This window comes from Schistocerca americana, chromosome 1, assembly GCF_021461395.2.
Source record: "Schistocerca americana isolate TAMUIC-IGC-003095 chromosome 1, iqSchAmer2.1, whole genome shotgun sequence".
Lineage (NCBI taxonomy): Eukaryota > Metazoa > Arthropoda > Insecta > Orthoptera > Acrididae > Schistocerca > Schistocerca americana.
Window position 1 is genome coordinate 1,222,077,904 of NC_060119.1, and position 27,464 is coordinate 1,222,105,367.

The following is a 27,464-nucleotide window of genomic DNA, read 5'->3' on the forward strand; positions in this document are numbered from 1 at the left end:
ACGTTTATCAAAATAGGGTGGTAGCTGACAGCATGATCTGCTTCCCTTCGTTTTCATTTACAAATTTTTCAGTACTTTCATTTGACAGATCGTCGACGCACTTTGGAAACCAAACCGAGAGGAAGCACATCATGTCAAAGTGTTGCTATTTATATACTATGGCACTTTGTTCTAGTTAAGCACTCGATTATAACTTAAAAAGCGAAAACTAGCTGTGGAACGAAGGAAATATGTAAATAAATAGGGCATAACAGCAAAGATCATTTAAGATTCATTCTCCCTTAAGGAAGCTGGCTTGCAGTGGCCATATTTAGTCTTCTTCAGTCTTTGATGAAAACAGTTTGAAAACTAATGAAAATACTCTGACGTAAGTAAAAAATAATTATCTCAATCTGATGAGATGGTGATACGCTTAGCATGAATGTGAATGAATGACGATACTGTTATTTTCTGCTAACACTTTATGTGTAAGGGCGTGGAATGCATAGGAATTAGACACGTCTTGTGGATTTATACGTTATTAAAACGAATTTTTTGCGAATATTATCAAATTCTTTAACCCCGTGTTACATATAGGAGCAACCTGGGACTTCGTTATTTGTTGGTGTGGAACATTAGTTAAGATTTGCTGACAAAGGATTTACTATGTAGGTACAACGTAGAGCAGCCGTGAAATCGACCCACTAGAGAGAGCGGCATGCCATCTCGCGGTAGTGCTTCAAAGCTCATGACCCTGTGATCCCCTGGTCGTAAGAGCTAGTAGTTTTGTCATCCGCCAACAGAGGGCTGGTTCTGTCATCCTGGTTGGGAATCCCCAGATCGAGATGGCCTTTGCCACGTTTACCCTGAGGACAAATTTCACTTAACTCATGGCGAAACGTGATACGTGTAGAACCACTGTTTTTAATGAACTGCTTCAAAAAATGAATGTGCCGTTAGTCAGTGTTAGAAAATTATCAGTAAACTCCTATTCTTTAGAGAGTCGAACTCTCGTGTATAAAACAGCTTAAAATGTCTGATTGCTTCACAAATGTGTTAACATGTTAAATATTTGACGTGGAGCATGTAAACGAGAAAAAATTGGGAAAGATTTGGAATTACGCTTAAAGTTTGTTAGAAGTCACTGAGTGTTGCATTATGAAACGGTGAATGAGCGTAGTCTGGGTAATTTGCTAGTTTTTCACGGATCACAATGTTTATCACGTGATACCTACTGAACTACGTGACATACAATGATGTAACTTTGCAGATACGTTCACTGATAAATGGCAATATTGCCTGCAAAATGTGTTGCGAGTAGAAGTGGTAGTAAATAAAAAATAAATTGAAACCTCACGACTGATGTTCAGGTGTAACTGTGCACTATTTTAATCAGAAACTAGTTTTTCACGCATCTAAATGTTATGATGTCTTGTCTCCTGAACCGTATGTCGTACAATGACATAAATTTTATATGTACTTTCAGTGGTATACGTGGATACTGCCTGCAAACTGTGTTGCGAATAGAGTCGGTAGTAAATAAGTAATAAATTAAAACGTCATGTCTGATTCTGAAGTTTTACGGAATGAACAGCCGAAATGTAGTATTCAATAAAGTTGTTTCCTTTTATCATTTTGTGGTGGTTCCAGCGAGAAAAAAAAGTTTCGTAAAGGTTTGAAATTATGTGTAAAGTTTGTTGGAAGTCGCTAAGTAGTCTCATTCTCAAATAACGGATCAACGAAGTCCGTCAATTACTCTGTCTCAAGCCAAATACACGGTTTCTAACTGTAATGTTTGTCTAATTGTGTTGAACTTCCTTCCAACATAAGATTATACCTCTTAATGTGTAGGTTATGACAGAACCTTAAATTTTTGTTACCAATAATTACGCGAAATACTGAAATACAAATTTTTGATGCCCCTGGAAGCCGTTAGATAATCAAACTGCATTTGGTACAGTGTTCCGCGTTCCATGATAGTCACTTCGTAACACAGATAAATAAAACCGAATATAGTAACAAGGTTGAAATGCTTTAGTAAATATTCCTGATGCTCAACAAAACTTGAACTGATTCGTTTGTGACTTTTAGTATACAGCATAGACGACCAAAAGCTATTTTTCACTCTCCATTTTAAAAAAAAGTGAACGTGTGATGCAGGACGTATAATTAATTTGGGTCCTGTCTGAAACCACAGAGTAAAGCTGACATTTAAGTTTTGCACTAGGAATAACAGCTCACTATTATTTTTGTTATTAGTGCTATACATTTTTGGTGGTTATCCGTTATAATCTCAAGGGTATTTATCTAAATTTGCTTTGCGTGTTTTTTGTTATGCTAAGAGGAAAATTTCATTTTTCCATGATACCGTCCTCCCCCACTTCTATTTTATTATAGCGAAAGTAACACATGGGTACTATAAATAATTCATTCGTTTTCAGTGTTCTATATTTTCTGGTGCATGTTCAGAATCATGACCTATCTGCTCTTGCATCATACCCACCAGTTGACGTTACGAGTGCAATGCCTTGATAAAATGGCGACAAAAAACAATAAAAGAGTTCTGTTGCGTTGGAATATGCGAGGTGTTTGTCTGTTACAACAGCGCAGTGTACATTCAGAAGGAATTACGTGAAAAAAGCGCCATGTAAACGGAGCATTTGCGTTGGTATCGACAGTATAGGGACTCTCATTGTCTCTGCAAACAGAAAAGTACCGATCGACCAAGTATGGCAAATGCAGTCGTGAAGAGGGTGAGGGAAAGATTTGTCTGAAGAAGTCAACGGTCCGCGCAAGCCACTAACTTGGGATACCGCAGCAAACTGTGTGAAAAGATCTGCGACGTCAGTTACATTTCAAACCGTACCGTCTGCAGCTTGTGGAACAATTAAAACCGAAAGATTGTGGCCGGCTCCTTCAGTTTTGGATCACAATGTAGGAAACGCTTGATGATGAAAATTTCGCTCCCAAGCTGGCAGTCAGCGATGAAGCAGCCTTCCACTTATATTCAAAGGGTTAGCCGCCACAATGTGAGAGGCTGGAGCACTAAACATCCTCACGAAATTATCGCGCACGAACGAGATTCGCCAAAGGTTAATAATGTTCGTAATACAATGACACAGACGAAGTTGTATGGGTCGTTTTTCTTCTGTGAGCAGACTGTGACGGATACTTCTTACCTTCTTACCTTAATACGTTGCAGTTGTGGTTGTTTCCACAACTGACTGCTGATTCCGAATCGCTGAATTGGGGACAGCGGTGAAGATGATGTGGGAAGAGGAATTCCGCCTTATGCAAGACACATTTTTTTTGTTTTGTTGCGTCTTGCATAAGGCGAATCTCCTCTTCCCATTTCGTAGCAAGCATGGACATGACAATAAGAACTGCAACACCATAAGATGAAGATGATGTGGTTCAGTTCCCTTGGGCTCCCATATCGCCTGACCGAACCAGGGTTGCCAGGTACCCCGATTTAGGCGGGACTGTCCCGAATTTCCATCTGAAAATCAGTCTCCCGATTAAACCATGTCGGTTCAAAATGATTCAAATGGCTCTAAGCACTGTGGGACTAACATCTGAGGTCATCAGTCCACTAGACTTAGAACTACATAAGCCTAACTAACCTAAGGACATTGCACCCATGCCCGAGGCAGTATTCGAACCTGCGACCGTAGCGGTCGCGTAGTTCCAGACTCAAGCGCCTAGAACCGCACGGCCACACCGGCCGGCAAACCATGTCGGGGTATGTAAAAATCCCGATCACACAAAAATGGACAATATTTCATATAATATTATGATCTCTTGAAATTGTTCATTGTGCTTTTAAAATCGAGGGGCAGTCTTATGAAAGTTACTGAAATTCAAAACTCTCTCTTTTAGTTTTGGTCAGAGATCCAAGTTGGCGAATCTGATTCAACAGCCGTTGTTTTCGAGTAGTGAGTCAGGAGTCGACCGTTAACAGTGCTTAGTTATTCTCTGTGAGAACAACTAAGTAGTATTGCGCAGCATCTTCGCGAAACATTTTTACAAATATGTATTCGTCATCAGACAGCGAACTAAACAAGCGCCGGTGCCGAAAAAGAAACAGAAGTTGAAAACTACGTTCCATAGTGAATGAAGCAAAATTTGCTTGCAGCTTCCAAAACGTAAAGATGATCATAAGTCTCACTGTACTATGTGACCCTCATGCATCAGTGTTTCTCATGGAGGCGCAAATGACGTTAAAAACACACAGAACTTCTATTCAACTCTCGACTTCAAAAACGCCGATGGAAGTAAGCTCTTTTCTTACCTCTCGTGGAAGTGTAAAGCAAGAAGAAGTAATAGTCGCGGAAGCAACCTTTGTGTTTGACTCACAAGGGGAGGCCGCCAATTGTGAAATTCAGATTCAATTCATACTGCGCATGATAAAAGCTCATGGCCAGAGGTGTAATGTGGCAAAGCACCAAGATGCACTTCTCAGCCGTTGTCGAGAAAATCGACAGTTAAAAGAAACCGTTGCGGTGAAATACTGTCAACGATTAATAGTTATCGACAGCGTCGTGGCGCAGCGGTAAGCGCTCGGGTTCGTAATCCGAAGGTCGCCGGATCGAATCTCGCACCATGCAATTTTTTTTTAGTATTTGTTTTTTGTTATTCAAATGTGTCTATACACACACACACACACACACACATATGTATATATATAATTCCCGGCAATCAGTTGCAACAATTATGCATATAATAAGTTGTTGAAGGTCGTTTGTCGTGGAAAAACTGGCGACTTCGAACATCATTATGTTTTCCGCAAACAAAGTTGTATTTCACAAATGTTATTAATTGTCTTCATAATGTTAACCACGTATAGTTAACGGAAGACGTAGAAATGATATTCCGAAACGAATACGTATAGCGTTAAGTCAAACGTTCGAATTGGAATAGAGACCCCACGAACACAAATTTGCTGTGGCAGGTATGAAATATAAGCTCCGTTACTCGCTCGTTACACTTGAAGGACAGATGTTGAATGGGCCGAAACGAGCCGCCGCATAAAAGCGTAGTTGCCTGCTAACTTCGAAAGAAGGTAGATGCGGTCCCTAGCGCAACTCATAACATCGTCGAAAATCAGTGTGGACGTGAGAGCTTTGGTACACCCTGTTAAACAAACGGAAAAATGGAGGCGGTACAATTGGAAAGCGATCCGCCTTCACCAAAATGCATAAGCAATTCATTAATAGTATATATATATATATATATATATATATATATATATATATATATATATATATATATTAATTACAAAAAACTAATAATAAAAAAATGTTACATGGCGCGAGATTCGATACAGCGACCGACCTTCCCATTACAAACCCGAGCGCTTACCGCTGCGCCACGACGCTGTATAAAACTATTAACCGTAGAGAGTATTTCACGGCAACGGTTTCTTTTAACTGTCGATTTTCTCGACAACGGCTGAGAAGTGCATCTTGGTGCTTTGACACATTACACATCTGGTCATGAGCTTTTATTATGCGCAGTATGAATCGAAGCTGAATTTCACAATTGGCGGCCTCCCCTTGTCAGTTCAACACAGCGTGGTCCTGTTTCTGTGGGCCGCAGCAGTAGTTTTTCCCCGCAGTTTTTTCCAGATTCAAGAATATCTAAGAAATATTTATGTGGACACACAAAAGCGACGATAATGATTTCATCAGTACTGGGCCTGTATTAAATAGAGCGAAGAATTAAGCAACTGGACAATTCTGTTTATTATTCTGTTTCTTCGAATGCATCCGACAAAGGGAACTTTAAAACCTTTCCACTGACAGTAAGTCGTTTTCTCCTGAAAGAGGAGTATGTGCAAAACTTCTCTCATTTTATAGCAGCCGTCTGATTCAGCTGAGGCAAGAATCAAACGTGAGCTAAGCAAGTTTTTTTTCTGATGACAACGCCTCTGTTAATTTTGCCAAGAATAAAATTGTATCGCCAATCTACGCAAAGGAAACGCAAACTTGATTGGAGTGGTATGTAACTGTCATCTCTTGATTATCATCACGAAGCAAGCAGCAAATCCACTTAGAATTAATGTAGGAGCCATTGTTATTTAGATATGTAATGATTTCCATCAGTCTACTAAAAGAGTCAGTGAACTAAACCAATTGTTTGCGTGGATGACCGGCGAATGACAGGAGATTCAACACGCTGGCTATCCCTCAGTCCGGCAGTACAGTGAATAATGAAAAACTTTGAACTCTCACAGGAGTACACACCAAAGATATGCAGCAACTTTTCCGAAAATGAATTATCTTTGGCATATTTGGGATTTATAATGGCCATTGGCGGTTATTTTGCATCATTAAACGCAAAACTTAAACGTGGTGACGCGCTTGTAACAGTGTTATTTGACCTCATGAGCCACTTCAGAACCTCTCTGAAACAAAGAAAGGAAGATTAGTTTTATGGCCCTGTGGCATCCTCACAAGGGAACCTCCCCATCGCACCTCCCTCAGATTTAGTTATAAGTTGGCACAGTGGATAGGCCTTGAAAAACTGAACACAGATCAATCGAGAAAACAAGAAGAATTTGTGTGGAACTATGAAAAACATTAGCAAAATACGCAAACTCTCAGTCCATGTGCAAGATAGGCAGCATCAAAGAGGACGTCAGCTCAGGAGTGCCGTGGTCCCGTGGTTAGCTTGAGCAGCTGTGGAATGAGAGGTCCTTGGTTCAAGTCTTCCCTCGAGTGAAAAGTTTAATTTTTTATTTTCAGACAATTATTATCTGTCCGTCCGTCCGTCCGATGCGAGGTAACTGCGCCGTAGTATGGGGACGCTACACCTAAACAACAAACATTGAAACACACGACGTCAGTCGACTACAGCGCACGGAAGAGAGAGTATTCCTGCTAACGAGGCTCCCTGGCTGGCAGTTGACTGTTCGCTACTTCGGACGAGAGTGCATTAAATACGTGAGATGTATTGCGTGGACAATATGAATGCAGCAAATTTAGCTCGCAACTTCAGTAACAAGGTCAACGAATATTGGAGAGGCACGTTTATTACAGTCAACAGAGACGTCAATGAACGGACATAACTTTGCGAAAACAAAGAAAGTAAACTTTTCACTCGAGGGAAGGCTTGAACCAAGGACGTCTCGTTTCGCAGCTGCTCGTGCTAACGACGGGACCACGGCGCTCCTGAGTTCACATTATCCTTGCTGTTGCCTATCTTGCGCATGGACTGCTCAGTTTGTATATTTTGCTTATTTTTTTCATAGTTCCACACAACTTCTTCCTGTTTTCTCGATTGATCTGTGTTCAGTTTTTCTAGGCCTATCCACTGTGCCAACTTATAATTAAATCTGAGGGGGGTGCGATGGGGAGGTTCCCTTGTCAGTAGTCTCGAAGTCAGGAAATGACGATCGTGTAAAAAATTGAAAAGAGAAGTGGCCGATTACTTGCACCGTGGTATAATCTACAGGTATCTTGACAAACGGTTTGAATCTGAAGAGAGCAAGTACAAAGCTTTCAAACAATTTGCATTAGTTTTAGAATTCATAGAAGTGACTTCTCAATATCAGTTTTGTGTAGAAGAAGATTTGATATTCCAAGAACGTGTACCATCAAACACTTTCCTCAACAAAGAAGAGGACAACTTTTATAAGCTTAAGTCTGATGATAATTGGATTAAATATTTTCGTCGTTATGAAAACTGCGAAAACCTGTTCAAAGTTGCCTCATTCCAATGTTTCTCCAGAAGAATTTTCAGCCTCATGGTGAGCGTCTGGCGAACGGAGACAAACCTTTTGTCAATGGCTACATTAGAAGCTGGAATAATGGTATTTTATATGCCTGCAGTTTTGTCGTCTTCGTGATGGGGAGCAATGGAAGACACTTCTAACGAGGTTGAAAAGTGAGCAGAGAGATCAGTAAGGTAAATGCAGTGCTTTGTGAAACATTATTTTGAATTTTGGGCCTACGTGTTTTTTGTCTAAGTTTCGTAAAAAATCCAGATTTTGTTCAGAAAAAAACCTGGCAGCCCTTGACCTTATGCCTTGTAACGTTTTCTTGTGGAGGTACAGTAATTAACCGTGTGTACGTAACACCACGGCCAAGAACGCTGGAACGGCTCAGATAACGCATCACTCCAGCTGTGATGACTGTCGACAATACGTTGCTATTCACATGTCAGTCATATTTCCACATGCAACAGTTGGAAAATGTAGAGCTTTGAAAACGAATGAATCATTTATAGTAGCCCCGTAAATCCATCAACATTGTTACAGGGCTTACGACACCACTAAAAATTTGGTGAGTTTTAGGTTCCATTCACGCACAGTCATATTCGTAAATGTAACACATTGGAAAATACAGACTTCTGAACTCGAATGAATCATTTATAGTAGCCCTGTATATTTGTTAACAATCAGGATTTGTCAGGCCACTAAAAACTTTTAGCCTAGTTTTTAGTCTCAGTTTTTCTCTGAGATTTATCTTCACGGATCCACAAATATGTACACAATTACAGAACTTACTTCTTAAATATCTGCTGTATATAAAAAGTTATTTACGTCGTACACAGCGCTGCTTATTACGTTTTCCGAAACCAGAAAATAACACCATAGTTAAATCTATAGGTACATATACAAGGAGCAAGCCACCTAACGATGCGTGGAGGAGGGTACTTCTGGTACCACTAACTGATCCCCACTACCGTGTACCATTCGCTAATGGTGCGTGGCAATAATGATTGCAGGTTAGCCTCTGTATAAGCTCTAATTTCTCGAATTTTCTTTTAGAGATTCTTACGCGTGATGGATGTGGGAAGAAGTCATAAGTTTTTCCCCTTTTCCCAGAAACTGATAGTAGCCCTTGCAACGTCCGCCAATGGAGTTTTGTTAAGAATCTCCGTAACGCTCGCGCTGACTAAACGATTCCGTGGAGAAACGCGCCTCTCTGAGTCGGATATTCTCTTTCTATTCTATCAGTTCTACCTGCACACAGTTTTAATTTGAGGGCAGTTTCAGAATAGCGCTCATTTCCCTAAACAGTGATAAATTAATACTGGAAACAAACCTTATGCTGTCCCAAAGACATTTCTCCAAAGAGTGGTAGTCCACCAAGATTTGCATGAGATCCTCTATAGAACTTGGAGAGCAGGAGAGAGGTACTGACAGACCCGAAGCTGTGATGGTGGGTCATGAATCATGCCCGGTAGTTCAGCTGGCAAGAACATTGCCTGCAAAGGACAAATTCTGGGTTCCAGAACACTGTCTGATTCCCAGTTCTATCACTATCAATGATGTCACATCACTTCTCTCTTAAAGAATAGAAGTAATGAGTTTCACATCGGAGCTTGGTGCAGCATCTAGTGCTAGGATCTGCATACCATAAATTTTTTTCTCCATTAGTGATTGAAATTTCTTCCCCCTCTGGGATTCGAATTCTCATCGTGCTATCGAATACCACAATACTAGCGTGTTTTACTGCCCCAGCTACCGAAGCACTTTGGATGACATTCATTAAAAATGACGCCATTTGAGGAAATTAACTGACAGGATTGATGTTTCCTTTTTCACGAGTTTTACTGGCCCTATCCTGGCCAACAGACTCTCCTCCATGCAGTCGGATGCCCGACGTTACAGCTCTCACTTTGCTCGCTGCTGTAGTCATCTGACACAGAGTACTCGTTCTGCTTGAACAGTTTAACACCAACCCATGAGATGGGCGCAGCTGTAGATCTTGGCTGTGGCTGCTACGACCCTCTGAGGCTACAGCTGTACAACTTCATTCGCAACACGACTAAATGCCCGTAGTTAGAGCCGTCTCCTGTTGCCTGCTGAGATCCTCAAGACAGAGTTTTCGCCACAGCTAGCCAGTTACACGCAAAGCCACCAGACTGTTGAGGTCCCCCTCAGCTACGGCTAGACACCTCCATAACACGATTGCAGTTACAGCTTTCACCTGCTAGTTGATAAGTTTCTTCTAAGTAGAATACTCAGCCCCCTCACCCCCCCCCCCCCCCGCCCCAACCCTGCTCGACAGGGTTTCTCCCATGGCCAGAAGGCACTTTCTTGTACTTCCTGTTATTACAGTTAGTTAGCTAATTACATGTTCCGTATACCATTTGAACGATGTTTTATCTAAATTATGTGGAACGAGTCAGTTTAGAGGATACACTCGTATATACATGATTAGTGTTAACATCAATGAACACATTATTATTTTTAGTTCTACTCATGCAACTAATTACTTAACATTTTTAACTGGCAACCGTTTTTTAAATAAAAATTTATGAACGGAATATAAGGAGTTTTTCAGGAGAAATAATTTTAAATTAGATTCAAAACTTACTTTGTTGCCTGTCAGACATTTTATGTTACTGGAAAAATGATCAAAATTTGTTCTTGCTGTATACTGAACTCCTATCTGAGCCACTTACAGCTTTAACAATGGGTAATAAGTCATTTTTCCCTATAATGTTGTAATAATTTTGTAGATATGTACGTCACTGTTCCTCATAAATTGTGATGGATTATTTATGACGAATTTCGTTAGTGAATATATGTGTTGTGACGGCGCAATGAAAATGCTTTGCTTCTTGAAGAGGTATCTACATGACATCCGTGGGTGAACACCACATACTTATTATTCTCACTGCTCGTTTTTGTGCCAGTATTACTTGCTTTCTAAGTGATGAGTTACGCCAGAAAACTATTCCGTGCAACATTATTGAGTGGAAATATGCAAAATATATCTGGAAGTTGATGTGCTTGCTTCCAAAATTAGCATTTGTGCGAAGAGCAAAAGTAGCTGAACCTAATTGTCTGAGAAGCTCAGTAATATGCTCCTTTCAGTTCAAGTTTTCATCGTTACGTACATCCAAAAATTTGGAGCATGCTACCCTATTTGCTGACCCTTGCTCACATCCTATATCAGTTGCTGATATAACTTTATTTGTTGTACAGAACAGAATGTAGTGTGGGTTTTCTTTCAAAATTTAGGGAGAGTCCACTTAACAGTTCTATGGAAAGTATCATTTACCAACTCTTCTGTTGCTTTTTCTCTAATGGGGTTTATTACAACACTAGTATCATCTGCAAAAAAGTACCAATTTTGATTGTAGAATATGAAGTGAAATGCCATTCACATATAAGGAATAGGAGAGGACCCAGACTTGAACACTGTGGGAATTCCTTTGTGATTTTTCCCCAGTCACTAAAATTTCCTACCCTTTCGATAATTGTTTGAATTATTCAGCAGAATCTTTTGTATTCTGTTTGTTCAGTATCAGTCGAATCAGCTGTCCATAAAGCCATCAATTCCATAAAACGTGACTTTTCTAAAAGAGTAACATAATCAACACAATCAAATTCCGTGGAAATACCACAAAAAGAACCAAATGGCAAAATTTTATAATTTAAGGCTTGTACTGCTCGACGAATAAATGTATAAATAGCCTTCTCAGTCGAGCAACCCTTCCAGAATTCAAACTGTGATATGCTAAGCAAATTGTTTCCACTTAAGCGTGCGACTACTCTTGAGTACATTACTTTTTTTAATATTTTGGAAAAAGATGTAAGTAAGGAAACTGGATGATAATTGTTTAAATCAGCTTTATTGTGAATTGTTATGAAGTGGTTTACTAAATGCATACTTTAACCTGTCTGCAAAATTTTCCTGGGCCATTTAATCACTAAGGACATTACTTATTAAGTTGGAACTACTTTACAGAATTCTGTTTGAAATTCCGTCAACTCCACAAGAGCGTTTGTCTTTTAGAATTTTTAGAATTATGTTAATTTCAGTGAAGGATGTTGGTGCTACATCTAGCTGCTTAAAGTTTTGTGGAATGATATTTTTAACATAATCTCTTGCTTCTTCAATTGAACCATTAAATCCCATATTTTCTACTACATTTAGAAAGTGATTATTAAAAGTGTTTGCAACTTGTGAATTATCAGTCACTACGGTGCTATTTAGTTTAATTATTATGGAATTTTGTACACTGACTGGCTATCCTGTCTTCTGTTTGAAAATGCCCTGTACAGTTATAATTTTATTATCGACATTATTTAATTCTGTCATGATATGCATACTTCTGGACATTTTAATGACTTCCCTTAAAATGCCCCAGTATTTTTTGCAGTTTGCCATTTCTCTGGCCTTTACGTAAATTTCCCTCTTCCTCTTCCATGGAATTATAATCCCCTTAGTTACCCATGGCATTGGTTTTTTTTTTTAATTTGTACACTGGATAATGTTTTTTAGGAAAGCTACTTTCAAATATTAATACAAACTCGCTATAGAATAAACTCAATTTGACATTAGCAACTCTTTCTACATATACCTCACCCCATACCATCCCTTTTGGCTAACTCTAAACACGTTATATCCTGTTCTCATTAATAAGCTTTACTGCTTTGTATGAACCTGCCTCAGGGTTGTAAGGTGCCTTACTGTTTATTTGCATTAATTGTGCATCATCATGAAATAGTCTATTAGCAGTTGGGTACACAGTAACTGTTTCCACCTGAGCACTCTTTACAAAAATGTTATCAATCAGTGTACTGCTATTTTGTTGCAAACAAGATGGGAAATTGACTAATGAAGTTAGATTGAAATACTATAATAATAATTCTACTTCATTTTTCCTGTCCATATCTTTCAAGAAATCTACATTGAAATTTCCATAAACTACTAACTGTGTCTTCTTATCTGATGTGTAGCTCAATAATGCATCTAGATTTTTCATAAATAGCTGAAAGTTTTGTAGAGGGGATCTGTAGATTGTTGCAATTATCAGGGAAGTATTTTGCAGTAACAACTCACAAGCATGTCCTTCAAGGATCTGATCAAGACAAAAACTCTTTGTTTCAATATTTTTGTCTGTGTCCAACTTTTACATATGTTGCAACTCCTCATTTTTCCATATTAACTCGACAAGAAAATGATGCAAGTCTATAATCTCTGATATATTGAACTTCTCCACACCCGTGGTTACATCGTGTTTGGAGAGGCACAGAACATCTATCACTTCAGAATTTTACACCTCTTCTACACATACAGTAAGCTCATCTATCTTGTTTTTCAACCTTCAATGTTTTGATGAAACAAATTAATTTTATTTTTCTGGAAACCATTACACGCATTGTGGTCTTGTACTGCTCTATTTATTTCAGTACTCTCTGTCTGTAACCCGACAGTAACCTAAAACACATATATCTCTTTGATTCCAGTAATCATTCGGATTCTGCATTGTGTACTTGGGGCATCCCTTATACTTGCTGCAAATTGCTCAACTTATCTTTCTTTTCTCCTCATATTCGGACGCAGGCCATGATTGGTATATCCCCACCAACCAACCGCAGAGAAAGGTATGCCACAGGTATGAGACTTTGTTTCATTCAAAAGCAATGCGATCAGCTCTTTGTTCACACAGCAAGCTGTCCTGTTAATACAAGGCTGGTCACGTCACTGCAAAACCTCGGCAAACCTCAGGCGAGTGTGTGCTGTTGCTGCTTTTATATCCTCCAGATCACCTTTAATGCTACATTCTAAGTTGCTAGTCAGATTATTTCCTGCTCCTCCTACAATAAGTGCCTTACCCCTGCCAACAAAATCTCTGTAAAGGCCCCAATGGTATCTGTCACATGGCTAAGCTTGGCACTATAGCAGGCCACTGTAAGTTGATCCCTGACAGATTCAGTAGGCTGGGCGTAGCAGCTTTGGGAGTCTACTACAGCGTATCACGTGACGCAATTTTATAAACGTGTGTGTAGCAACGCCGCAGTGTTGCCGGAGCGCTTTAGACTACTATTGCTTTCACTTCCAGCCACTGACACCTGTCACGCATCACCTTGCGCTGATTCTGCTACAGATTTCACGATGCTTGTAACCTAGTGTTATACACCTGGCTTTTCCTGTAGTATTTGCCTACACCTCTCCCATGACCGCTTCTAGTAGCAGGACTCTTTTCTTTCTGCGTGACTTTTCTACCGATCTAGCTGCAAAGTCGTTAGAATGAATCTGCTGCATCCAATCAAGCTCAAAAACTGGTTGAGGCTCCAACTCTACTTCAGATAACAAGTCAAAGTGAATGCTAACTCGAATTTTCTCCTTTTCTGTATTACTTGTGACCTTCTCCAGCTTCCATTGTCTCTTTCCTCCTTCAACCCGTCTAATTCAAAATATACCATTTCTAATTCTGCCTCGAGTGCACAAATCTTTCTCGCCTGTTCCACGTTTTTCCTGCCTCGCCTATGCAGTCTACAACTCCATGGAAGAGCCTCATCTGAACTTGTTTTTAGCTTCCCTGCTGCATTTTTTTCCAGTGAAACACCAACCTAAAGTCCTGACATGTTTCCCCCATATCAGTTAAGCTATGGCAACCTTCACATTTGTCTACATGTACATCTACATCTACATCCATACTCCGCAAGCCACCTGGCGGTGTGTGGCGGAGGGTACTTTGAGTACCTCTATCGGTCCTCCCTTCTGTTCCAGTCTCGTATTGTTCGTGGAAAGAAAGATTGTCGGTATGGCTCTGTGTGGGCTCTAATCTCTCTGATTTTATCCTCATGGTCTCTTCGCGAGATATACGTCAGAGGGAGCAATATACTGCTTGACTCCTCGTTGAAGGTGTGTTCTCGAAACTTCAACAAAATCCCATACCGAGCTACTAAGCGTCTCTCTTGCAGAGTCTTCCACTGGAGTTTATCTATCATCTCCGTGACGCTTTCGCGATTACCAAATGATGCTGTAAAGAAGCGCGCTGCTCTCCGTTGGATCTTCTCTATCTCCTCTATCAACCCTATCTGGTACGGATCCCACAGATACACATGACGCTACTCTTACAGTTAACTAATAAGCACTACAACACACGTAAGCTGCAATAAAGTAATAATCAGTAAATACTTATCTTTCAGAGAGTTGATCAGCTAACTTCCAAGTGTCAGTAACACATAGAGTAACACGATCGAAGTTCATTGAACCTAGGAAGTACCAGACACGAAGTGAATGAAAACTATAAAACCATAATATCTTCTAACAACACTCTGAAACTACGCAAACAGGAAATTACCTAAAGCACTGTAATGCAGCCAAGACAGAACGTAACGATTATACGAGGGCGGTTCAGAAAGTAACCTCCGATTGGTCACAGTGCGGGTTGTGGGGGGAGTAGCGACGCCATCTGTGCGTTCACGCACTCAACAGGTCAGTCGGCATCAAGCCGTGTTCGAGTGAACGTCGTACCTGCGCTAGTTTAGTTTTTGTGGCAGTTTGAAATGTGTGCTGCAATAGAAAACCCCGCCAAATGTGAAGTGCGTGCTGTCATAAGGTTTTTTTACAGCCAAAGGATATTCTGCAGCAGCTATTCATCGTGAGCTTTGTGCCGTGTACGGACCAAGAGTTATGAGTGAAGGAGTTGTCCGTGAATGGGTACGTTTATTTAAAAGTGGACGAGAAAACGTTCATGATGAAGAGAGGAGTGGTAGACCATCATTGGTGACTGACGAACTCGTTCAGACAGTTGATGCAAAAGTTCGTGAAAATCGACGTTTCTCAATGTCGGAGTTGTCTACTGGTTTTCCACAGATTTCTAAGACTCTCTTGTACGAGATAGTGACAGCAAGATTGGGTTACCGTAAGTTCTGTGCACGATGGGTGCCCAAAATTCTTACCGACCACCACAAAACTCAAAGAATGGCCTCTGCATTAGACTTTCTGTCACGTTATGAGGACGAAGGAGAACCATTGTTAAACAGAATCGTGACCGGTGACGAAACCTGGATTAAGTACGTGAACCCTGAGACAAAAGAACAATCAAAGATGTGGGCACATTCAAATTCGCCTACCAAACCAAGAAAAGCCTCGCAAGATTTTTCTGCCAGAAAACTGATGGCAACGGTGTTTTGGGATGCCAAAGGGGTGTTGTTGGTTGAATTCATGGAACGTGGTACGACCATTAATCAAGACGTGTACTGTGAAACAATAAAAAAGTTACGACGGGCTATACAGAACAAACGCCGTGGTATGCTGACTTCCGGTATCGTTTTTTTGCACGATAACGCCCGTCCTCACTCTGCTCGCAGAACAACGGCCCTTCTTGAGTCCTTCAAGTGGGACGTTATCAACCATCCACCTTACAGCCCAGACCTGGCGCCAATTGATTATCACCTCTTCATGCATTTGAAGAAATGGCTCGGGTCACAGCGGTTTGATGACGACGAAGAGCTCAAAGATGCGGTCACAGGCTGGCTCCAGGCACAAGCGGGTGATTTTTATGCAGAAGGAATTTCAAAGCTTGTGAAGAGATACGATAAGTGCCTCAATCGCTATGGAGACTATGTAGAAAAATAGTGCAAAGATGTAGTTGTAAGATGTATATATTAAAATATTTTTATTTAACTTGGTGTATTTTTTTAAATCAACCGGAGGTTACTTTCTGAACGGCGAGAAGAATGTATGACAGCTCTCACTTGCTGGCTGCTGACCTCGACAGGGGCAGATATCTCCAATTGCACTCCCATCCCCACCAGACGCTCCTGGCAGCTGAGACGTTCATAAGATGACACTGAATGAGTCCATTCCGAACCCCAATCGATACAGACTCCTGCATCTCGTTGGCTACCGAGATCCAAGAGGTAGTATTCTCCCCACGGCAAGACGGTTACACTGCCATCCCCACCACATGCTCCTACTAACAGCTCTCACTAGCTGGCAGCTGAGGCCTTCATAAGATGAGACCTAATGAGTCCATTCAGAATCCCAACCGACACACACTCCCGCAGCGCTCACCTGCTGGTTGCTAAGCTCCTCCTGGCTGGAAAGGATTCCTCTCACCGCCTGTAGGCCTTCCCTCATGGCCAGCGAGGCCCACTACACTCCTATTATTAGTTCTCACCTGTTGGCCTCCGAGTTTCACAGAGGCAGTGTTCTCCCCATGGCTAGACAGTTGCACTCCCATCCCCACCAGACGCTCACCGGCTGGCTGCTGAGGCCCTCCCAGTTGACCGTCAGCTGCAGCCCTCACCTGCTGGTCCTCTGCAGAAGGCTGCTCCCTGCCGGACAGGCTCCCTGCCACTCCGGCGCCCAGCCAGTGCCCCCGCAGCGCGGCGCAGCCCTGCACCAGAGCCAGCTGCCTCCGCAGCTCGGCCGCCTCCGAGTGCGCCTCCTCCGCCTCCCTGCGACGTGCCTCCAGTGCTGTCTCTGTGGACACACGTCACCAGTTTGGGTTTGTGGCAGCCTCTAGCGTCACCACTGCTCTTTCTCAGCTCACTTCCAGAAGTCAGTTTTCAATAACGATTCTCGACATTTCCTTTATTAGAAGGCATTTCGAAAAGAATCATCCAGTTTAATAAGACTACATCTCCTATATGAATGAAGGTACAAGTGTGAGGTGAATTTTAATCTAAGCAAAGAAGCTGAAAGTTCACCTTGCCGCCAGTTGTTAAGTTGCTGGTTCATGTGGCTGCCGGTAGAGGTCTCTCTGGTGCAGCTAGCTCATTCACTTGTTCCTTCGCTCATGCGCTTCTTCTTTAGGCCGGTATTACACTATCAAAATTCGTTGTCAAAGATTTGATCAAAGACGTGATCCAATATTCCGTCAAATATATCTGACAAAGATCTTTGACCTAGCGCTAGATGGGCTATTACACTGTCATCATATTTTTAGTCATAGTTCAAGATGGCTGACAACAACTTGTTATTAACCGCAGCAGTTGCATGTACCACAATTGCAGTGTGTGCACATGCGGAAGAGAAGCAGGGGGAAAAATGGAAACATACCTGGGTGAAGCCGTGGGTTTTACGACGACACGATAAAAGCATTCAACAAAACTTGTTACGTGAGCTTATAGTGGAGGGCGTCAAGTCGTACATCAATTACTTAAGAATGGATGAGCATACATTTCTGTATGTTCTCAGTAAAGTGTAACCTCATATCACAAAGCACAATATTCACTTAAGAACTGGCCGCTGAGGCCCTCCCAGGAAGACAGGCTCACTGTAACACTCCGATGCCTTGCTACAGGAGAAGGTTAGGTTAGGTTAGGTTAGGTCAGGTCAGGTCTCCAATCTCCTTAATCTATTTTTGTATTCAGGGTGCCTCAAGTGGTAAAGCGCCTCATCAGCTTCATACATCTCCATTAATTTTGTAGTTGTCGGCACACACCAATTGTATTTGCCGGCAATGTTTATAAAAACATTACAGACGACAGAACGCTGCAGCGATGCTAGCGCTCCATGTGGTAACATGTCACATTGCAGTGAACAGAAGACAAGCGACTTCTTTGATCAAATCTACAGCGAGGCCCTAGATTTGATGAAATATTGGACGATTATTTGACAAAGTTCCCTATTACACCATCAGATATCTTTGACAAAGATTTTTGACAAAGATATTTGACAAAGACATTTGATAGTGTAATACCGGCCTTACCCCTATCAAGATGGCAATAACAAAGCAAAGCAACAAAGGCATTTTGCGTTCTCTGTTTCAACAGAGACAATTCAGTTACAGTTGCGTCGCGTGATTTCGCTCGATGATGGCACAAGGAGAAATCCGCAGCTTGCTTCTGCGTGTCCGTTGAGGACGTACAGTGCATTCAGTTGAGTTTTGCTTGTATTCCATAACAGCATAATCGTAGTGTCAACCGAAAGTTAACCATTTCTCATGTGTCTGTCCTTTTGTGTTACAAATAGTACAGCTGTCAATAGCTACAAAGTCTTCCTAATGATCATGACCAACAAGGTTGTTGTTCTGTAACAATTTGCGTTCAGCCTTTAGAGAAAGTACTGAGTGCGTGTGGAGATGCTGTGCGTAGACGTACCCACGCGACGTGTACCCACTGTATGCTTATGACAGCTTTGGTGACGACACATCTTACGCCAACCTGTTATTTTACTTCTATGCGATTTAATGAACCAATTTTAATGAAAATTTACACAACGATCATACAAAGTAATAGTAGTTCATAAATTCCATTTCAAGTAAATATCCTTAATAGTTCCTCATATACAGAAAGTTACTTAAAACCCAAAATCTCCCGTAATAAATCAAAATTTTGCGTTTACGTCCAGTTAAACTGCATATGCAGTGAAGAATGAATCTTGAATTTGTGAGTAATTGAGATTATTTGAGAGTGTATTAGGGGACTAGGTCACTTATACTGAGTGGAAGCTATAATGGAACAACAGTCAGAACGTCCACTGGAGAAGTAATCTTTATTCTTCTTCTCAAAACGCGCCAAGATATGGTTAATTGAAGTTCATCGAACTTTTTGAGAGCAGATTTTGACAGAAGATGTAAATTTTATTTAATTCTTAGTGATTGATCAGATAGAGGGTTTACTATGGAAAACTCTACGTTTTAAGTAATCTTCTGCATCTCACAAGCCAGAAAATGAATTGCGTGGAGTATAGTACAGAGTAGCCGTAATCCAGTCTCCAGAAAGTAACGTTGTGTCATCTACAGTAGGTCTAAAAATTTAAGCAATAACTTGCAAAAATGCGTTTGGTAAGGAACTATGTTATTGTAGACATCTGCAATAATATCCGATTCCAATGACGTTTCTGGGTACTTACTTTGATGACGTGAAATCTCCATTTCTTACCACACATCGTAGTACTGCGCGGTATATTACGTAGACGTACCTTAGAGGCATCACATCGATACTAAGTAATGAACTGTGTAGTATTTTGGCGAACGTACTGAACTGATGTATACAGAGTGAGATTTAAGGTGTTACTAAATCGATGATGTCAGCAGACAGTCGTGATTTCGATATAGATACTGACTGTTAATGTGACTGTGGCATGACTGATCTGAAGAGTGCAATAACAGCTGAGCATTAAACTGTATTCTATCAACAGTGCATCAGAAATTTGTAGTTATGGCACCGCCTTGGTAAAGATTTTTGACTTCATATTTTAAAATGAAACTTAGTTAATCTTCACATAACTTACATCATTTAGTAAAGAGCCTAATCCCGAGGTGTACGATGAACTTTCAGCAAAATAGTAGCAAATGTGATGCATCCGAGGGAGGGCCATTAAAATTGCTACACCACGAAGATGCCCTGCTACAGACGAGATATTTAACCGACAGGAAGAAGATGCTGTGATACGCAAACAATTAGCTTTTCAGAGCATTCACACAACGTTGGCGCCGGTGGCGACACCTACAGCGTGCTGATATGAGGAAAGTTTCCATCCGATTTCTCATACACAAACAGCAGTTGACCGGCGTTGCCTGGTGAAACGTTGTTGTGATGCCTCGTGTAAGGAGGAGAAATGCGTACCATCACGTTTCCGACTTTGATAAAGGTCGGATTGTAGCCTATCGTGATTACGGTTAATCGTATCGCGAGATTGCTGCTCGCGTTCGTCGAGATCGAATACTGTTAGCAGAATATGGAATCGGTAGGTTCAGGAGGGTAATACGGAACGCCGTGCTGGATCCCAACGACCTCGTATCACTAGCAGTCGAGATGACGGGCATCTTATCCGCATGGCTGTAACGGATCCCGCAGCCACGTCTCGATCTCTGAGTCAACAGATGGGGGCGTTTGCAAGACAACAACCATCTGCACGAACAGTTGGACGACGTTTGCAGCAGCAGGGACTATCTGCTCGGAGACCATGGCTGCGGTTACCCTTGACGCTGCATCACAGACAGGAGCGCCTGCGATGGTGTACTCAACGACGAACCTGGGTGCACGAATGGCAAAACGTCATTCTCTCGGATGAATCCAGGTTCTGTTTACAGCATCGTGATGGTCGCATCCGTGTTTGGCGACATCGCGGTGAACGCACATTGGAAGCGCGTATTTTTCATCGCCATACTGCCGTATCACCCGGCGTGATGGTATGGGGTGCCATTGGTTACAAGTCTCGGTCACCTCTTGTTCGCATTGACGGCACTTTGAACAGTGGACGTTACATTTCAGATATGTTACGACCCGTGGCTCTGCTCTTCATTCGATCCCTGCGAAACCCTACATTTCAGCAGGATAATGCACGACCGCATGTTCGACTGCTTCCCTGGCCAGCACATTCTCCAGATCTCTCACCAATTGAAAACGTCTGGTCAATGGTGGCCGAGCAACTAGCTCGTCACAATATGCCAGTCACTACTCTTGATGAACTGTGGTATCGTGTTAGGCCGTTAGTACGGCCAGAGGTGGTTGTTCTGGGTACTGATTTCTCAGGATCTACGCGCCCAAATTGCGTGAAAATGTAATCACATGTCAGTTCTAGTATAATATATTTGTCCAATGAATACCCGTTTATCATCCACATTTCTTCTAGGTGTAGCAATTTTAATGACCAGTAGTGTATAAATAACTTAACTGTCCTTACACATCTCGCAGTGGCGGCTCGATCTCACGATATCAAACTCTAAGTGCAGGCTGAAACGGCTGCAGAATCAGGCATTGGCGTAGCACACGAGCAGCTAAGTTAAAGTCAGCCCTCCGCTAATCTGCTCAGGCAGCATCGTAGGCCGGATTAGAGAAGTGTGATGTTGGAGGCTCCTGGAGATGAAGACTACGAGCGATCTAGTGATAAAGTAATTTTGTACCAAATGTTAACTAAAAGGAAAACTTATATTTTTGCGTGCGGTTTTTACTCTGTTTGGATTATCTGTGCTATGGATATTCCCTGGAGGACGTTGATCCCTTACCCTGAGTTTTTCTTCAGGCGGTTAACCAGTAACATATGTCCTGCCATTTAGTATTGAAAAAAAAGCATCTCTCTCTCTTTCTGTCTCTCTGTGGCTAAAGAAATTGTTCCTCACCGGCACAGTCGAGTTTCTCTCTCTAACTTCCAGTTTATTTACATCAGCCTGTCTTCGCAGTTCTTATATTGCACGGACATATCGATTCTGTGAAGTCAGTGTTCGGTATCATCCCACCCTTTCAGAAGCACCTCAGGCTGCGGGTTCTCACTCCATTTTCTAGATGTTACCTATAAGCATCTGGTTTCTTCCAAAGGAACACCGCTTTCTACGTTTTGTACACAACAGTGCCTTCCTGGATCTTGCTAAAAACAGCATTCTACTTGCGTGACTCCGCTGATCACCTCAGCACTGTCACTTTGTCTCAATGTCCTTTCAAGGTACTCTACACACAGCATGCAATTTCGAATGAAAATAAAAATCTTAGTAATTAACTACTGACAATCAGTGGTACTGGTATACTTAACATTTCTCGATGTTTACTAAACCGCGTTGAAAGCATAGCTAAATAGTGTACTGTATAGCTATATTAAATGAAGACTCAACAACCAGTAATTGGTGGAGGCAGAGTATAGCACATTATGGAGTATAACGAAATTTGTCTGTATTATATGCACGTTGTAACTAACCGCTATATTAAATTAAAGTCATAACTGTATTCTCCTGAAAATTTCACTGTTATGTACATAATGGTGATTCTGGTAACAAACATTGCATACCGTCGGAACTCACCAACAGTAACTAACGACTGGGCCACAGCGACATACAATTTTTACGTTTCAATATGGCCCATTTAATATTCACTGAAACGCAATCCAGACTTAGCTTGCAACATTGCAAATCAGTTTTACTATGATTAGCATCTGACAGGCGCTATGAGACCAATCAGTATGCGTGTGTTATTAAAAATGAACCTTAATTTTTTTAGCCCCTGTAGTGTTATACTACACAAACTAGATTGGCAACACAATAAACACCAATCCTAGGCATAACCATTCAGAACCAGATCCACACAACAGTTACACAAAAACGAACAATACTAAAGAAAAGACGGAAGTACGTACAAAAGAGTCCTAGTCCAAACCGAATCTCCAGCGAGCCACAACTAATCCATAATCAGTTATTGTCCACATTATCTGTTCTTTTTTGTCAGGTATTCCCCATATATGGGGGTTGGGCTGGCAGCAGTTATATTGATGCTCTTCAGCGTAATGTCATAAAATAATAGTCGCGTAATTATGTAAAGTTTGAAACAAGATAGCTATCGAAATATTCGAAAACATCGATAGATGTTTAAAGACACATGGATTACCACTGAATTTTGTCAACACTCGGTGCATACAGTTCAGTGTTTCTCAAAGAACTCCTCTAGCTAAAAAAATAAGTTTCTCAAACAATGAAATACAAGAATTAGAAAGTGTTAAGTTTATGAAAATACAGATAATTCACATTCTCAACTGGAAAACGAATCCCTAGAATTAATGAAACTTTTTGGTTCAGCTATGTTCGCAGTTCACATGATTACTGCTACAGACGATTTAAAAATGAATAAATTAGTTACTTTTTCCTGTTCGGATTCACTTATGGATTATGGAAAGTTTTTCTGCAGACATTTAAGTTACAAAGATAGTATTTTCAGAGTACAGAAGCATGATGCAAGAACTATATCTGCCTGCTAATTCAAGAATATCCTCCAAAAACATCTTCAAAGAACTTCGTATTTTTACAACTACCTCACAATACATACATTCATTATTTTCCTTTATTGACACCAGTATTCCTCTTTTCACAAAAAATAATAAAAAGCATGGATACTAATAGTACGAAAAACAACCGCTACAAAGACTTCACGGGGTTAACGTTAATGCAGAACGGGGTCACGCACATGGGTACACCAAGCACGTTAAATGTGATATAGAAAAGGTAATGGAGTTTTAGACCTAATTAAAGAACTTTATCTTGAGAAACTCCTCCTATGCCCTTGAAGGCAACCTACATAGAGATTCTTAAATTTCATGTTTTAGGTTTATTAATACTAAAAATTACCACTGCAATACAGTAACGTAATGTCGTTTCACTGTATTGCACTTAAATTAAATGTACGCCTTTGACTTCTTTCCATATCCCAGAGACCATGGAATACGACTAATGTAATGTGATACAAATATGAAATAATGCGATTAAAATACAAAAAGAGGCGCTTCCTTTATATTACATTACTACAGACAGCTGGGAAGCGTCTGATGGCTAAGTAGGGTCTGGATTAGAAAGGAGAGAGAATTACAGCTGACAGGAGCCTTGAAGGGTTACTTCAGCGTCGGCCTGACGAGCGTTTTTGGGAGCTATAATATAGTTAGTAGAATGTCAGCACGGACTTCTGTGCTAGGGCGAAGGGGCCTCTTGAAGGAGAGGTTATTTTAGTGTAGGCGAAAATAAGGTTGGGTCACATACGGCCTTCGTAGGCGTAGATTACAGTGGACGGATGTAATTCACGTGGAGAACCCGTTAGTTTTAGTAATTTTTTATCTATTGTTGGATGGTTAGCAGATGGGGGCTGCACAATAGTTTGTGGTCGGAGGCTAAGTGATTGCCCGAACGTGTCGTTTATTTATCGAGAACAGTGACGATCCGGGCGATCCGCCATGGTATCACCATGGCGGATCCCGAGAACCAGTGTGTAGCAGTGCCACCTGGAGGCTCGCAGAATGAAAACAAAGCGTCTGCTGAAGAAACAGCGTTTCCCTTGAGCGGGGCGGCGGAGCAATCGCCCCACAGCGGTAGACACGAGGCAGGTGACTAATGGTTTGTGTGTGCATGTAGGTACTTACCCAGTCTCTGCGCATGCCTCCTGACAGCTTCCAGTCGCAGCTCCGCTTCCGCGCTGGTCAGCACCGCAGTTCCTCGTCTTCTCGCCTCCAGTCTGGTCCCCTGCACATACGGGTTTGGAGCTCGCTACTGCTCCTCCGTGGAGAGCCCCGAAAGCAGTACGTATCGAGGGTGCTTGCCTCAATTCACTGCAGCTATTGTCGACTTAGTAGCCAAATGCTCGCTCCTTAGACTCACAACAGAGAGGCAGGTTTCTTTAATAAGCGGCGATATCGCACGTAATTTGCAAAATAAATAAATAAATAAATAAATATAAATAAAAATAAAAAAATTTACTGCGCGTTCAGCATTAAGTCTGACTTTGGACAGATTCCGAAGATAACACCAATGGATTATTTTTGTAAGATATGTACCTATAAAATGTATTGGGGGGTGGTAAGATCTCGTTACACTGAGGGAGTGTCAACAGTTGTAGCATAACTGGAAGCACACAGCATTTTAAGTCCAACGTTCGTGAGACCTATCCTAGTTCAATTGCAGTCAACGGCGTGCGAACTGTTTATGAGGAATCTGGTTCCTTACTATGCTATCTGTCAGACAGCAGCAAGCACATAATAGGCTGTGGTGATTCCTGTGTGGATTTTCTTAAGTATTTTGATAGTAAAAATGATCTATAAACCGTATTTAGAGACTATAATTTGACCTCAGTAATTAACTTTCCAGCATGGGTGGATAAAGACAGTACGATCTTAATTGATCATGTTTTCATCGATAAAATTCAAAACAAGAAAATAACTGTATACCCCATAGCAAATGCTCTCTTTGATCATGATGCACAGTTAGTTGGGATAAATAAAATAGTGTCTTACAGTATTGATACTCCTCAGTCGAAATCAATTAGAATAATTAATGACACAAGAACAAATGTTTTTTAAGAATAGTTTACAAGTGATGCCTTGGGAAGAAATTTATAATGAATCAAACGCTGACATAAAATTTAATCTATTCCAAGAAAAATTCATATCATTATTTGAAAATACACTCCTGGAAATGGAAAAAAGAACACATTGACACCGGTGTGTCAGACCCACCATACTTGCTCCGGACACTGCGAGAGGGATGTACAAGCAATGATCACACGCACGGCACAGCGGACACACCAGGAACCGCGGTGTTGGCCGTCGAATGGCGCTACCTGCGCAGCATTTGTGCACCGCCGCCGTCAGTGTCAGCCAGTTTGCCGTGGCATACGGAGCTCCATCGCAGTCTTTAACACTGGTAGCATGCCGCGACAGCGTGGACGTGAACCGTATGTGCAGTTGACGGGCTTTGAGCGAGGGCGTATAGTGGGCATGCGGGAGGCCGGGTGGACGTACCGCCGAATTGCTCAACACGTGGGGCGTGAGGTCTCCACAGTACATCGATGTTGTCGCCAGTGGTCGGCGGAAGGTGCACGTGCCCGTCGACCTGGGACCGGACCGCAGCGACGCACGGATGCACGCCAAGACCGTAGGATCCTACGCAGTGCCGTAGGGGACCGCACCGCCACTTCCCAGCAAATTAGGGACACTGTTGCTCCTGGGGTATCGGCGAGGACCATTCGCAACCGTCTCCATGAAGCTGGGCTACGGTCCCGCACACCGTTAGGCCGTCTTCCGCTCACGCCCCAACATCGTGGAGCCCGCCTCCAGTGGTGTCGCGACAGGCGTGAATGGAGGGACGAATGGAGACGTGTCGTCTTCAGCGATGAGAGTCGCTTCTGCCTTGGTGCCAATGATGATCGTATGCGTGTTTGGCGCCGTGCAGGTGAGCGCCACAATCAGGACTGCATACGACCGAGGCACACAGGGCCAACACCCGGCATCATGGTGTGGGGAGCAATCTCCTACACTGGCCGTACACCACTGGTGATCGTCGAGGGGACACTGAATAGTGCACGGTACATCCAAACCGTCATCGAACCCATCGTTCTACCATTCCTAGACCGGCAAGGGAACTTGCTGTTCCAACAGGACAATGCACGTCTGCATGTATCCTGTGCCACCCAACGTGCTCTAGATGGTGTAAGTCAACTACCCTGGCCAGCAAGATCTCCGGATCTGTCCCCCATTGAGCATGTTTGGGACTGGATGAAGCGTCGTCTCACGCGGTCTGCACGTCCAGCACGAACGCTGGTCCAACCGAGGCGCCAGGTGGAAATGGCATGGCAAGCCGTTCCACAGGACTACATCCAGCATCTCTACGATCGTCTCCATGGGAGAATAGCAGCCTGCATTGCTGCGAAAGGTGGATATACACTGTACTAGTGCCGACATTGTGCATGCTCTGTTGCCTGTGTCTATGTGCCTGTGGTTCTGTCAGTGTGATCATGTGATGTATCTGACCCCAGGAATGTGTCAATAAAGTTTCCCCTTCCTGGGACAATGAATTCACGGTGTTCTTATTTCAATTTCCAGGAGTGTAGCTTTCAGCATAACCTAATCAGAAATGACATTAAATAGCCACGTAAGAAACGATGGATCACTACAGTGATTATATTATCTTGTGAAATTAAAAGTCACCAGAAAGTTAAAAAACACATTTGGCGATTCTTTAAACACAGAGAAGACACTGAATGCACATGCACAGGTTAAAGGTCGGCCACAGTATTAAAAACACTCCAGAACAACACACTTAAAACCCACTTGGAGCACACACGATGAAGAATAAAACTGCCAGGTGGGACCTGCCGAGGGCGAGGCCAGAGAGGATGGAAAAGCAGGGGAGAGCAAGGGGCAGCCGGGGAGTCGGCGTCATGAAGCGAGTAGGTGCGTCAGCGGGTACACTAAGAGGCGGGAGACTGGTGGGGCAGGAGATGATGAGGGAAAACAAGGCAGGAGGGAGTACAGAGACACTGAAAGGGAGCACAAGAGAGAGAGGGGAAGTAGGAGGGGGAAGCCACTCAG